At 40.1% G+C, this 12434-nt stretch overlaps 1 protein-coding gene across 8 annotated transcripts in view; it reads right to left on the reverse strand.

Moving 5' to 3' along the window:
- The window catches only part of R3HDM1 (R3H domain containing 1), a 192284-nt gene that overhangs the window by 122808 nt on the left and 57042 nt on the right, over window positions 1-12434 (reverse strand). The window lies entirely within an intron of this gene.

A 12434-nucleotide genomic window follows, 5' to 3' on the forward strand; every position in this document is an offset into this window, starting at 1 on the left:
GGAAGACTAAAAAAAATCAACTGAATCTGAGTTAAAAGAACACAATGTTTAATAACTGAGCAGGCAGACAATCAGCAAAATGAAAAAGAAAGTAAATGAACCATCTATTGAGCAAGAATGGAATAATCAGACAAATGTGGGTTGTTATTTTTTTTTGTTCTAATCATGGCTTTTTGTAAAAGCTAGGCAAAGGTATATATGTGACTATTTCCCATTTTGAGAATCTAAGATCATACTCCTGTAAGTGCAACTTCTGTAAAGGCACCATCAGATAATGCTCACACACTATTTGCACTCTATGAAGAGAAGAATGCGCACTGTGAACCAGAATCGCAACTATTCTCTGCCATTGAAATGCTGAGTCTTCTAGTCTAACAAGCAGGGCCATACCCATGGTTGACAGGTTACAGCAGAGCTTCCAGACTAAGCTAGATCAGGAAGAAGAATGGGTGGTGTGCTTCTGAAAAAAAATGTCCAGAAGAATTCTGTCTGATAAAGTGCTACAAGATGAGCTCCTTAGGTTAGAAAGCAGTCAAAATACGATTGGGGAAGAGCTGCATCCTCAAAGTAGAGTTGACGTTACGGGCATGGATGGAGTCAAGTCCTCAGGACGTTCATTTGAGGATGTGGCACAAATCAAAATGAGAAGAAGCATCTACAACATCCATTAGTGATGAGAAGTGCAATGAACAAAGCACGAATCTAGGAAAGGTGTTGTAAAAAATGAAATGAAGTACTTGAAAGAGAGAGATCACTGGTAGAGTGAGATGGGTCTTGGCTGAAAGTAGATTGACTACTCAAAGGCATTTGGCTGTGCGGATCACAAAAAATTATGGATAAGATTGTGAAGATTAGGAATAACAGACAACTTAATTGTGCTTAAGCGGAGCTTGAACACAGACCAAGTGGTAGCTGTCCAAACAGAACAAGGGGATATTGCCCGCTAGAAATTAGGAAATGACTGTATCAGATCAGGGTACATTGTAGCCGTTCATCAAACTTAATCAAGCTGTATGAGGAGCAAACAAACCAAGAAGCTGGACAGGATGAAGACGGATGCGGCACCAGGGTTGGAGGGAGATTCATTAAAAATCTTCCATGTACAGAAGTCACAATTTTGCTTGTTGAAAGAGACGGTGGCACTAGAACTGACTGTGACTGCACAGCTCATTTTAAAGACGATTTCACCATGAAGTGTGTGTGTGTGGGGGGAAGAATGCTCTAAAATTCATAAGGTAATGATTGCACAACTCTCCTTGATATGATTGAACGAATGAAGTATTAGATACGTAAATTATGCACCAACAAAACATTTTTTTTTAAAAGAAGTGACTAGAAGCACTTACTGATGAAGTTTGAAGACTATTGTCTTCTGTGTGGATTGCACCTCAATGTAAAGAAAACAAAACTCCTAATGACTGGACCAATGGACAGACAGCATCATGATAAATGGAGAAATGATTCATTTACTTGGATCCATTATCACTGCTCACGGAAGCATCAGTCAAGAAATTAAATGACACATCACGCTGGCCAAATCTGTTGCAAAAGATCTCTCTAAAGTGTTACAAAGCAAAGATGTTACCTTAAAGACTAAGGTGGGCCTGACGCGAGCCATGGCATTTTCAAATGCCTCATATAAATGTAAAAGTTGAACAATGAATAAGGAAGACTAAGTAATTAACGCCTTTAAATTATGATTTTGGTGAAGAATACGAAATATAAAATGGTGGCAGAAGAATAAACAAATCTCTCTTGAAAGAAGATGAGAATGCTCTTCAGAAGCTTCTTACCACATGTACTTTGCCTAGAATCCAAATGAACTAGTCCTTGGAGAAGGTCATCATGCTTAGCAATCTGGAGGGTGTACAAACAAAAGAAAGACTCTCAACACGATGGACGGAGACAGTGGCTGCAACATAGCAACAATTGTGAGGATGGCCCAGGACCCTTGTTTTGTTCTGTTGCACACAGGGAACTGCTTTGAGTTGGAATCAACTTGTCGTTACTTAATAAACAAGAACAAGAATGAGATAGTCTAAATTACCAGCCATGCCCTGAACAAAAGCTTGGCAAAAGCAAAATAAAAGACGACGGTGAATTTATATTATTGTCTGAAAATGTGTTAATTGCCACTTGACAAGGAGGTTCAATTTCAGCGACATAAGTATTTCCATAAGTATACATAAATCCACAATACGTTCCCTAGGCATTGAAACAAAAAAGGTGATAGGGTGAATAATATTACTAAGCTTTTTTTCATCTGAGGCTTCTCATTTCCGGTAAGGTTCACGAAGTCAAAACACCAAGGCCTCTGACTCAAAGAGGCACTCCAGGGCAGGGCAGAGCTGCCTTACAGGGTTTATGAGGCTGCCACCTTTCTCCAGCAGTGGCTGGAGAGTTCAACCCACTGGCCCTCTGGTTAGCAGCCCAAAGCTTAACCCATGACATCACTGGGATCCTAAGATTCACTTGGCTTTTCCCCAAGTCCCAACTCCCCAAGGACACAATCCTCTACTATGCCCTGCACTCCTTGGTACCCAAAAAAAGCCCGTCACAATACTCAAAAATAAATATCCAAGCCCTTGACTTTTTCAACAATGGCCAATATTTTTCCCAAGGAGACCAGACATGATTTTTCTGAGAAAAATCTATTATTTACGAAAACCATAATTTCAATGCAGCTTTCTCTAACAATGGCAAGAAGAGTTCTTTTTATGAAACAGATGAACTGAATTCAGAATCATCAAGTGAACGCATTTACATTGCTGCAAAACTGTAAAATGAACACTTTTCAGTTTGGGATAGTCAGACAGTTTGGGATAAACCGACTTGTGTAAATGGGCACATTTTAAAGGATTCTGCTGTTTCTTTGTGCTTGGAATCGGTGTATAAGACAACAACATCAACCACCACAGAAAAACCCAAACCCAACATAGCCCCAAATCAAATCCCTCCTCCCTCAAATAAATTGTGATACAGTTGCTTTTGATGAGTTTCCATTTGCTGTGATCCTTTGGCAGTAGATCACCGGGCCTTTCTGCTGAGGTGCGTCTGGGTGAGGTTAATGGATTAGTAGCCAAGTATTTAATCACTTGTGTCATTAAGGTGGGTACTACTAGGTTTTATAAAGACAACTAATTCTGAATTAGTGAAAAACCACGATTCATAATACCTAAAATGTAGTGTTTTTTTAAAATGTTTAATAATGATCTCTTGCAATCAAGTGGGGGTGGGGTAGGGGCAAGACTCAAGCAGCTGTTAATACTGAACTCCAGTGAGAATGAACACTTATTTTAGAAATAATTTACAACTTGCTAATAAGAACCCTGTCTTCAGTATTCTTTGGGGATACTACCCCACGAGTGATATAAGCCAGGCCTGTTGGTGCCGTTTAAGTGCTCAGAACAGGGAAACACGTTTAGAAAGGCTGTTTATTACGTTTTGAAACTGCACTGAAAACGTGCTTCCCAGGTCAGGCAATGGGGGAAACTTTCAAAGAATGAATCCGCAAACAGAAACCCGAATTAATGAGATTTCAGTTTTTGCTTGCATCTCAAAATCTGCCGTGTTTCTTAGACTGCTCCGCAGCTCTCTCTCCAAACAGGGAAGCATGCCGACACTATTTAAGATGGGGCTTTAGTGTAATTTTAAGGCAAAAAGACAATTCCCAACAGAATTGTACGAACTGGGGCAACTAAAGGGACTAATCACAGAAATTTAACAGTCTACATCTAATTACACTGCTGGTAAACTTGGCTCTTGCGGGACTTTTCAAGTGTTTGACCTTTAAGGGTGAAAAACATTTGAGACAGGTCTGTGGTCAGCTCCTCCAGGGACTCGGGACAAAGGGCAATCCCCTCTTGCCCTTGGGGCACTAGCATCCTCGCCTGGGACTTCCAGTTGGCTTTCACTCAGTTCCTTATGGGTGGGGACCCTGGCGCAGCTGCACCTGCTGCTGAGGGACCTTGCAGCCCACCAAGGTGTCATGATGGGGCTGATTTCTGCTAAACTGTGGAGCCTCTTCTGTAACCGAGTTCATCATTCTTCTTGTTGATAGCGTTGACAGAGGACAACTGGCTATTACGAAAGAAGAATTATACACAATGCTGGCTCATGAGGATAAAGTATAAGTAGTTCATATTATCTTAAAATTAAAAAAATTCTATGTGTCTGTAATAGCATTTGTACCACCAGCAGTATGTTACTTAACCAATCATATGGCTCTCCTTAAATCAATTTGAGGTTTTAACATAATAGCCTTAAAACAATTGCCATGTGAATAGTTACACTTTATACAAGGGGGTACCCCCCAAAACTGATATTCATTTGTTTTTTTTGATGTGAGGAGATAGTGCCTTTGGTGTTCCTTCTACCAGGTCAGACTGTTAATCAAGCTTTCTAGACAGAGGTTCTGAAAATATTTCATAACAGTGTGGGACAAAAGCCTAATTTGTGGCAGATCAGGGGACTAGTTTTGCCACCATGACAATGCACCTGCTCATGCAGCCACCTCAGTGTGATAGTTGTTGGCAAAAAACAGCATGTCTCTCTTGTTCTGCGCACCTTACTCACCTGATGTTGCTCCATGCAACATCTTTTTCTTTCCACGAATGAAGAGAAGGGCATGAAAGGATACCAATTTGACTATGATGGAGAAGAGGGGAAGAAAAAAACCAGGGAGGTGCTGTGCTGTCAGGTTTCCAAGAATGGCAATGCAGATTTGAGAAATATATTAAGTATATTGGAGAGTGCTTTGAAGGTGATAAAGTTGTTTTATAAAAAAACCCTAAATACATAGTTTTGAGGGTGGGGAGCAATTCTGGGGTTTTTTGGAGGTACCCCCTTGTATTATCAAACCTTTCACTAGGTTATAGACAACTGCTGTACTCAATCCTAATTAATAGAATATTAGCATGAGAATCAAATTTAGCACATTAACAGGTTAAAAGTTAAATTAAAAAAATAATTATCAAATGGTTATTTTATGGAGCTAATGAACTTTTTTGGGGGCAGTTTTCTAATTTGAGTAGAACCTATACATTGCATACTTTTAGATTCTGATTCCAATTGTTTACTTCAAGCGTATGATTTTGCTGTAATGAAAGAGATAAAATGCATACTTAGAGAACAGTTCTTCATTTTTACAGTGTTTTTTTAGTTTGGGTCAAAAATAAAAGTCAGTGTTGATTAAAAAAAAGAAAAACATTTGAGCCTGATTCTCTCACATACTTCCTATGATATTCTTTAGAAAGAGAAAAGAAAAAGGAGAGGATGGCCATGAATAAGTGGCCATCTTCTAAGAACTAATTAACTAATTTCTTCTCAGTAAGAAGTAAATTATTTTGCTACCACGAATAGAACAATGCATCCCGGCAAGGCTCAGGAATGCATGACAGGAAACCTATTGGTTGAACAGAGATTTATTCATTTATTACTGGCCATTATAATTTCAGTCAGGAGCCCTGGTGGTGTAGTGGTTCTGCGCTGGGCTGCGGTCGCATGGTTGGTACTTCAAAACCACCAGCAGCTCCCCGGGAGAAAGACTGGGCTTTGAAAATTCCACTTTGAAAATTATACTCTCGGACACTCATATCAGGGGGGGTTTGGGGGGACTGCTATGAGTCAGCATTGACTCCACAGCAGTGAGGTTGGTTTTGGTATTATAAATTTAAGAGAATAGGCTTACAACCAGACAGACATTACCTTAACCATGTGTGCACATTTCACAGCTAACATATGCCTCTTCATGGTGGTGGGAGGACACCTATGCAGTATTTATTTCTGGGACAATATTCAACCCGATTCTAGTAATGAGGAAGTAATCAGCTGACTTCAGATTGTGGATGATTCTACAAGAGAGAATCAGGTTAAACTCTTCAAAAATGTCAATATTATAAAAGGAAAAAAATAGAGGTGAAAAAGAGTACAAATGAATTGTAACATGCTACATAGGTTTAGATTCTGGATTTCTCAAAAAGTTCTGAGGGGCATTTTCGAAGCACTGGGAAATACGGTTAGCATATTTGATGATATTTATTATACCAAAGCTAAACTTCTGGGGAGTGACAGAGACATACTGAGCATGTTCATGTAAACAGGAAAAGAGGAGAGAGAAATGCAGAGCTAGGGCAAATGTGGCTACGTCTACAGAACTGGAGAGGCGAGAAGCTGGCTTTCTGGGGGTCCATTACACTATCTTTTAACTTCTCTGTATGCCCTTCCTACCTCCTTCCCCTTTCTTTGTGAGGCAAACTGAAATAGCATTAAAAATAACTTTTAAAAGGCATTACATCTTTTAAGCTGTGTTTTTTGTTCTTCACTTCACACACACACACACACACACACACCCACACCCCTTTGGGTGACATTTGCCCAAATCACACTTACTTTATACTCCTGTTAGTTTTTCTGATTTGGAAGTCTGCCATAGGAATTCTGGGAAGATGGAGGCAGAGTGCTGGGCTGAGATTCTGGTCCTCCCCACATAGGCACCACAAAAACAACTATCTCAAGTCTGTACACAGTCCTGCAAGAACTCTGAAGGGATGGGCAAAGGATTCCAGCAAGGACTTGCATACTGAACCCAGCAAACTCAGTCAATAATGGGAGTAAAAACACGAATCCCATTATTTCTGTCCCTGCTCCTCCCTATGCAGCAGACCACTAGCTGTGTGAAGTTACTGTATTTACAAAGTCCACGTTATATTTAGTATGATTCTTATGGCAACCTGGGACCCAAATAAATACCTGATAATCATAACCTCTCTTCAAAGGAGGCTGAAGTAACATATCTGCTGGTCTGTCATGACAGCTCATGTGTGGCTACGATGCTGGAAGCCATGTCACAGAATCTCAAATACCGTCAGGATCACCTACAGTTTCACTTATGTGCCCAGACTAGGAATCTACTTCTGAAAACTGGCTAATGAAAACCTTTCAGCTCACAGCAGACCACTATCTGACTTGCTTGCTTTAGACACACGCATGAGGAGATCAAACACTGGTGAAGGGGAGGGCCAACAAGAGCAAGAGAGACCCTCAGGGAAGTGGATTGGTACAACAGTTGCATCAATGCGCTCAAATACACCAGCAATTGTGAGGAAGACACAGAACCAGACTACCTTTCATTCTGTTGAACATATGGCCAACATGGGCTGGAAGCCACAGTATTCCAAGTATCCATGTCAAATAAATCTTGCTAAACCTTTCCCTGTTAATCTTTTTCTCCAGACAAAGTAATTAAAATAAAAACAATATAAAATCACATGTATTAAAAAGTGAACACTCGACAAAATGGGTGCATAAGCAAACGTGGTGAAAAAAGCTGATGGTGCCTGTCTATTAAAAGATATAGCACCTGGGGACTGAAAGGCTTGAAGTTAAACAAGCAGCCATCTAGCAGGGAAGCAACAAAGCCCATATGGAAGAGGCACACCAGCCTGTGTGACCCTGAGGTGTCAACAGGAATAGGTATCAGAAGTTCAAAAACAAGCAATCAAATTGAAGTGAAGAAGCGGAGACAAAATGGAGACCCCAAACACCCCTGTAAGATAATTGGGCAGTCCCTCACAGAAGGGCCACATGGAAGGGATGATATATCCAGGGTGTAGTATAGCACTGATGAAACACGAAATTATACTCCAGTTATTTAATATTTTCTCCCCTTATTATTATGGTCTTAGTTTTACCACATTAATCTTGTTAGACCTGTGTATGTTCATTTGTATAATTAAGAGAGTTAGATGCATGAAATCCAAGATAGATAAAGCCTTCAGAAATAGTAAAGGAAGTAATGATTCCCTGAGGGTACAGGAAGGGAGTCAAGAAGGGGGAGCTGATAGCAATGATGACTGCATAACCCCACTCGAGGGGAATAACAGAATGGTATGTGAACAGATTCACTGGGTGGTGTAAGATACAGCAAAATAAATAAATATAATAATAAGGGTTCCTGGGGGATAGGGTGGGGAGGGAGATAAAGGGGTGCTGATATCAGAGTTCAAGAAGAAAGAAAATGTTTTGAAACTGATTGTGGCAGCAACTGTACAATTACGCTTGATCTAACTGAGTATCTGTAAAAGATCCCAAGAAAATGATTAAAAATAAAAACCGCGAGGGTGGGGTAGAGAGGTGGAATCGATTACAAGAATCTACATATAGATGGACAACAAAAGTAGTTGAAGGTAGACGACAGTGTAAGATATGACCAAATAATAATTTATAAATTATCAAGGGTTCATGAGGAAGAGGGCAGTGGGGAGGGAGGGGAAAAAAATGACCTGATGCCAGGGCTAAAGTGGAGAGCAAATGTTTTGAGACTGATGAGGGTAACAAATGTACAAATGTGCTTTATACCACTGATGTATGTATGGATTATGATAAGAGTTGTATGAGCCCCCAATAAAATGATCCAAAAAAATAAAAATAAAAAAGGCAGTTCTACTCTGCCCTACAGGGTCACTATACATCAGAATCAACTTGAGGGCAATGCACTGAGTGGTGAAGGAGCAGACCTTTCTGTGCTGTACCAATCCACATTTTCCTGAAAAACACAACGGCAGAAAGATTAAAAAAAATAATATTGAAAAAAAGAAAGACTCATCCATGATGAGTTCCACCCAATCCCATCCCACAAATTATCTACTGTACAGATTAGAGCTTATTCTGTGCACTCAGACACACACCTGTCTGTTTTACAATTTGTGCTTTTCACTGTTTCAATATACTGTAAACAGATTTCCTCACTCCTGTGAAGGGTCTAATTCTTCATGGGCGCCTTGGTGGCAAAGTGATTACAGCTGCTGGCTGCTAAGTGAAAGGTCAGCAGCTCTAACCACCAGAAGCTGAAGGTGACAATCGGTTTCTTTACAGATTTTTAGCCTGGGAAACCCTGTGGGGCAGCTCTACGTTGCTCTAAAGGGTGACTCTGAGTCACCTGGAGTAGCCAGAATACCCATTATTGAAACATTGTTATTGATGAACATTTAGATTGCCCCCAAATTCCTAACTTCAAATAATGCTGTACTGTAAATGTGTGCACTACATCATGCTCATGTGTATCTGCATATACTTTATAGGGCAGATTGCTATCTTAGAAATACACAGTTTAAAATAGGAGCAATTAAGATGAGATCACTAGCAAATTTCTCTCCATTTAGATTGTCCTAATGTACACTCTAACCCAGTGTACGCGAGTGATCATTTCCACACTCATCATCAGCAACAGATGCTAACCATCCTTAGGTTTCAAGCCAATACCTTGGACCAAAAATGACCTGATATTAATTTGTGTTTTCCTAACCACTGAGAAAGGTTTAATAATTTCAAATGATTGATGGCTATTTGTATTTCATTTCTTTTTAAAAAAAATTTCTTTATTTATAAAAATTAAATCATTTTATTGGGTTCTTGTACAATCCACACATACATCCATTGTGTCAAGTACTTTAGTACATTTGTTGCCTTCATCATTCTCAAAGCATTTGCTTTCTACTTGAACCCTTGGTAGCACTTTCTCATTTTTCTCCTCTCTCCCCTCTTCCCCCTTCCAAATGAACCCTTGATAATTTATAAATTATTATTATTTTGTCATATCTTACACCGTCCGATGTCTTCCTTCACCCACTTCTCCACTATCCCTCCCCCAGGGAGGAGGTTATATGTAGATCCTTTTATTTCTGTTACAAATTTCCTTACATACCTTCTTCTATGTGATTGTCTTTCCTTACTGATTGACAGGAGTCACATAGAGCCTAAAGATCTAGCTCTTTGAAAACAAGCTTGGTGCAGTTTTAAAAAAATCATTTTATTGGAGGCTCTTACAGCTCTGATAACAATCCATACATTAATTGTATCAAGCACATTTGTACATATGTTGCCATCATCATTTTCTTTTTGTTTGAGTCCTTGGTATTAGCTCCTCCTTTTTCCCTCCTTCTCCCATCCTCCCACCCTTGTGAACACTTGATAAATGATAAACTATTATTATTTTCATATTTTACACTGACCACTGTTTTCCCCCTTTGGGTGGGGTGGGGCGCATTATATGTCAATCACTGTAATTGGTTCCTCCCTCCCCCCCCCATCTTCTTGGTATCACTAACTCCCATTTCTGTTCCTGAGGGGTTTATCTGTCTTGGATTCCGTGTGTCGAGGACTCTAGTCTGTACCAATGTACAAGGTCTGGTCTAGCCGGATCATAACTGGGGTCATGATATTGGGGATGAGGAAGCCTCAATGAACCAGAGGAATATGTGTGTTTTGTCGATGCTATACTGCAACATGGCTGGCTTGTCCCTTCCTTGTGACCCTTCTGTGAAAGAATGTTCAATTGGTTCCAGATGGGTTTTGGGTCTCCACTCCAGCTCCCCTTGTTCTCAACAATATGATTGTGTTGGGTCTTCTGATGCCTGCTACCTGGTCCCATCTAACCCTCATGATCACACATGCTGGCATGTTTCTTCCATGTGGGCTTGTTGTTTCTCTTTGAGATGGTTTTTTATTTAAGTTCAAGCCCTTAAGACCCCAGACGCTATATCTTTTGATAGCTGGGCCCCATCAGCTTTTTTCACCACATTTGCTTATGCACCCATTTTGTCTTCAGTGAATATGTCAGGAGGGTGAGCATCACAGAATGCCAGGTTAATAGAACAGAGTGTTCTTGCGTTGAGGGTGGGCTTGAGTACAGGCCCAATGTCCATCCACTTCCTCAATAAATGGCGCAGTGTTTTGTCTCTCAGTGTACAGCCTACAGAACCTTGGAGGAATGAGTCACAGCTTAGTTGTCCTGACAGTGTACATTTCTGGGTTTAAACACTTTTGTCAAATGTTCACATAGTGCCTATCATTTTTATTATGATGAAGAAACTTAACAGGGAAACCACAAATTTAGTGTGTATTTACAGGATGCCTTCCCAACCAGTTTTGGAAAAACCTCTAAATCTATTCTAAAATTAGAATTGAGGAAAGTAAACAAATTGTTATAGATGCTTTACAAAGCCTAAATATCTTTTACAAGCTATAACAAAGAGGAGGCCAGGGAGCACAGTAGATAGCAACACCTCTCTTTCACATTCTCAGCCCTCGATGAGATGGACTGACGCAGCTGCAGCAGCAAGGGGAGCAGACATAACAATTGTGAGGATGGCGCAGGCCGGGAGCTAGGTCATTCTGTTGTACCTAGGTTCATTCTGAGTCAGAACTGACTCGAACAGCATCTAACTACACAGGGGTCCTCAAACTTTTTAAACAGGGGGCCGGTTCACTGTCCCTCAGACCCGTTGGAGGGCCGGACTATAGCTTAAAAAAACAAAAACTATGAAAAAATTCCCATGTACACTGCACATATCTTATTTTGATGTAAAAAACCAAATGGGGCAAAAACACCCGGCGGGCCAGATCAATGTCCTTGGTGTCCTCTCCCTTTGAGAGCTGTGTAATGTGACTGTGACGTATAAAAAATAGGATCTAGAAGACATTATTCTGCTAAGAGAGGGTTCTTTCCACTACTTCAGGCCAAACAATACAGATACCTGCCCCCAGTTCCATCTGAATTCCAAACAAGTGCCTCCCTTAGTGGTATTCTGTGTTAGAAACAGAGTGACAGCCCAACTCCCATATGACCAAGGCATTTAAGTCCTGGAAGTTTCCCTATCTCCTTACGAAAATATAGTAACACAGAGGAAATAAGAACTTTACTTCTAGTAGTCAATTTTAGTTTTCAGCCAGAATACTCTACACTATTAGAAATGATGATTACAAGTGTCAATAAGCAATTTTTAAAAGTACAAAAAACAGCCTTAGCTTGGCCAAGATACTTCTATTTACAGCGGATCATAAATATTTAAGAAAATACCAAACTAAAAAGATTTTGCAGTTGGAAAGGACCCCAGAAGCACTTTGTCTAGTCCACACTTTATATGCTATAATTCAAGAAACAAGGACTCAGAAATGAGGTGACATGGTCCCTGGTTATTACTAGAGTACACTAGCTAATTGGAATATAAAACAACCATTTCTATAACACATTAACTGGAAGTGGCTCAAGGATTAATGTGGCCTAACCTGTTGATTTGCTTGCTCTTACTGCAATTTAATTAGCTGCACAGATGGACAATATCAACATGAAGGTAAATTATGTGCCTCAAAGGGATGGATCCTTTCATCTTGTGAACCGTGAAGTTTATTCCTAAACTATCCCTGCTCCCCAACAACCTGTCATAATTACAGCTGCCTTAATTACAGTTAGAAATCATGTATCATTTAAACATGTGTTACATTTTATAGAGGTATCCCCCACCACACTGTAAGTGAAAGTACTACATGACTACAGTGTTTCATGCTCATTTCATACAAAGGGGCTGCAAAAAGTCCGTGAAAAAATGGAATGGAAAGATAATGGAATATTCCCAGGTCCCCTCTTACATGTACGT

Source organism: Echinops telfairi, unplaced genomic scaffold (genome assembly GCF_000313985.2).
Source record: "Echinops telfairi isolate 266 unplaced genomic scaffold, ASM31398v2 ScPeMD7_4;HRSCAF=17, whole genome shotgun sequence".
Lineage (NCBI taxonomy): Eukaryota > Metazoa > Chordata > Mammalia > Afrosoricida > Tenrecidae > Echinops > Echinops telfairi.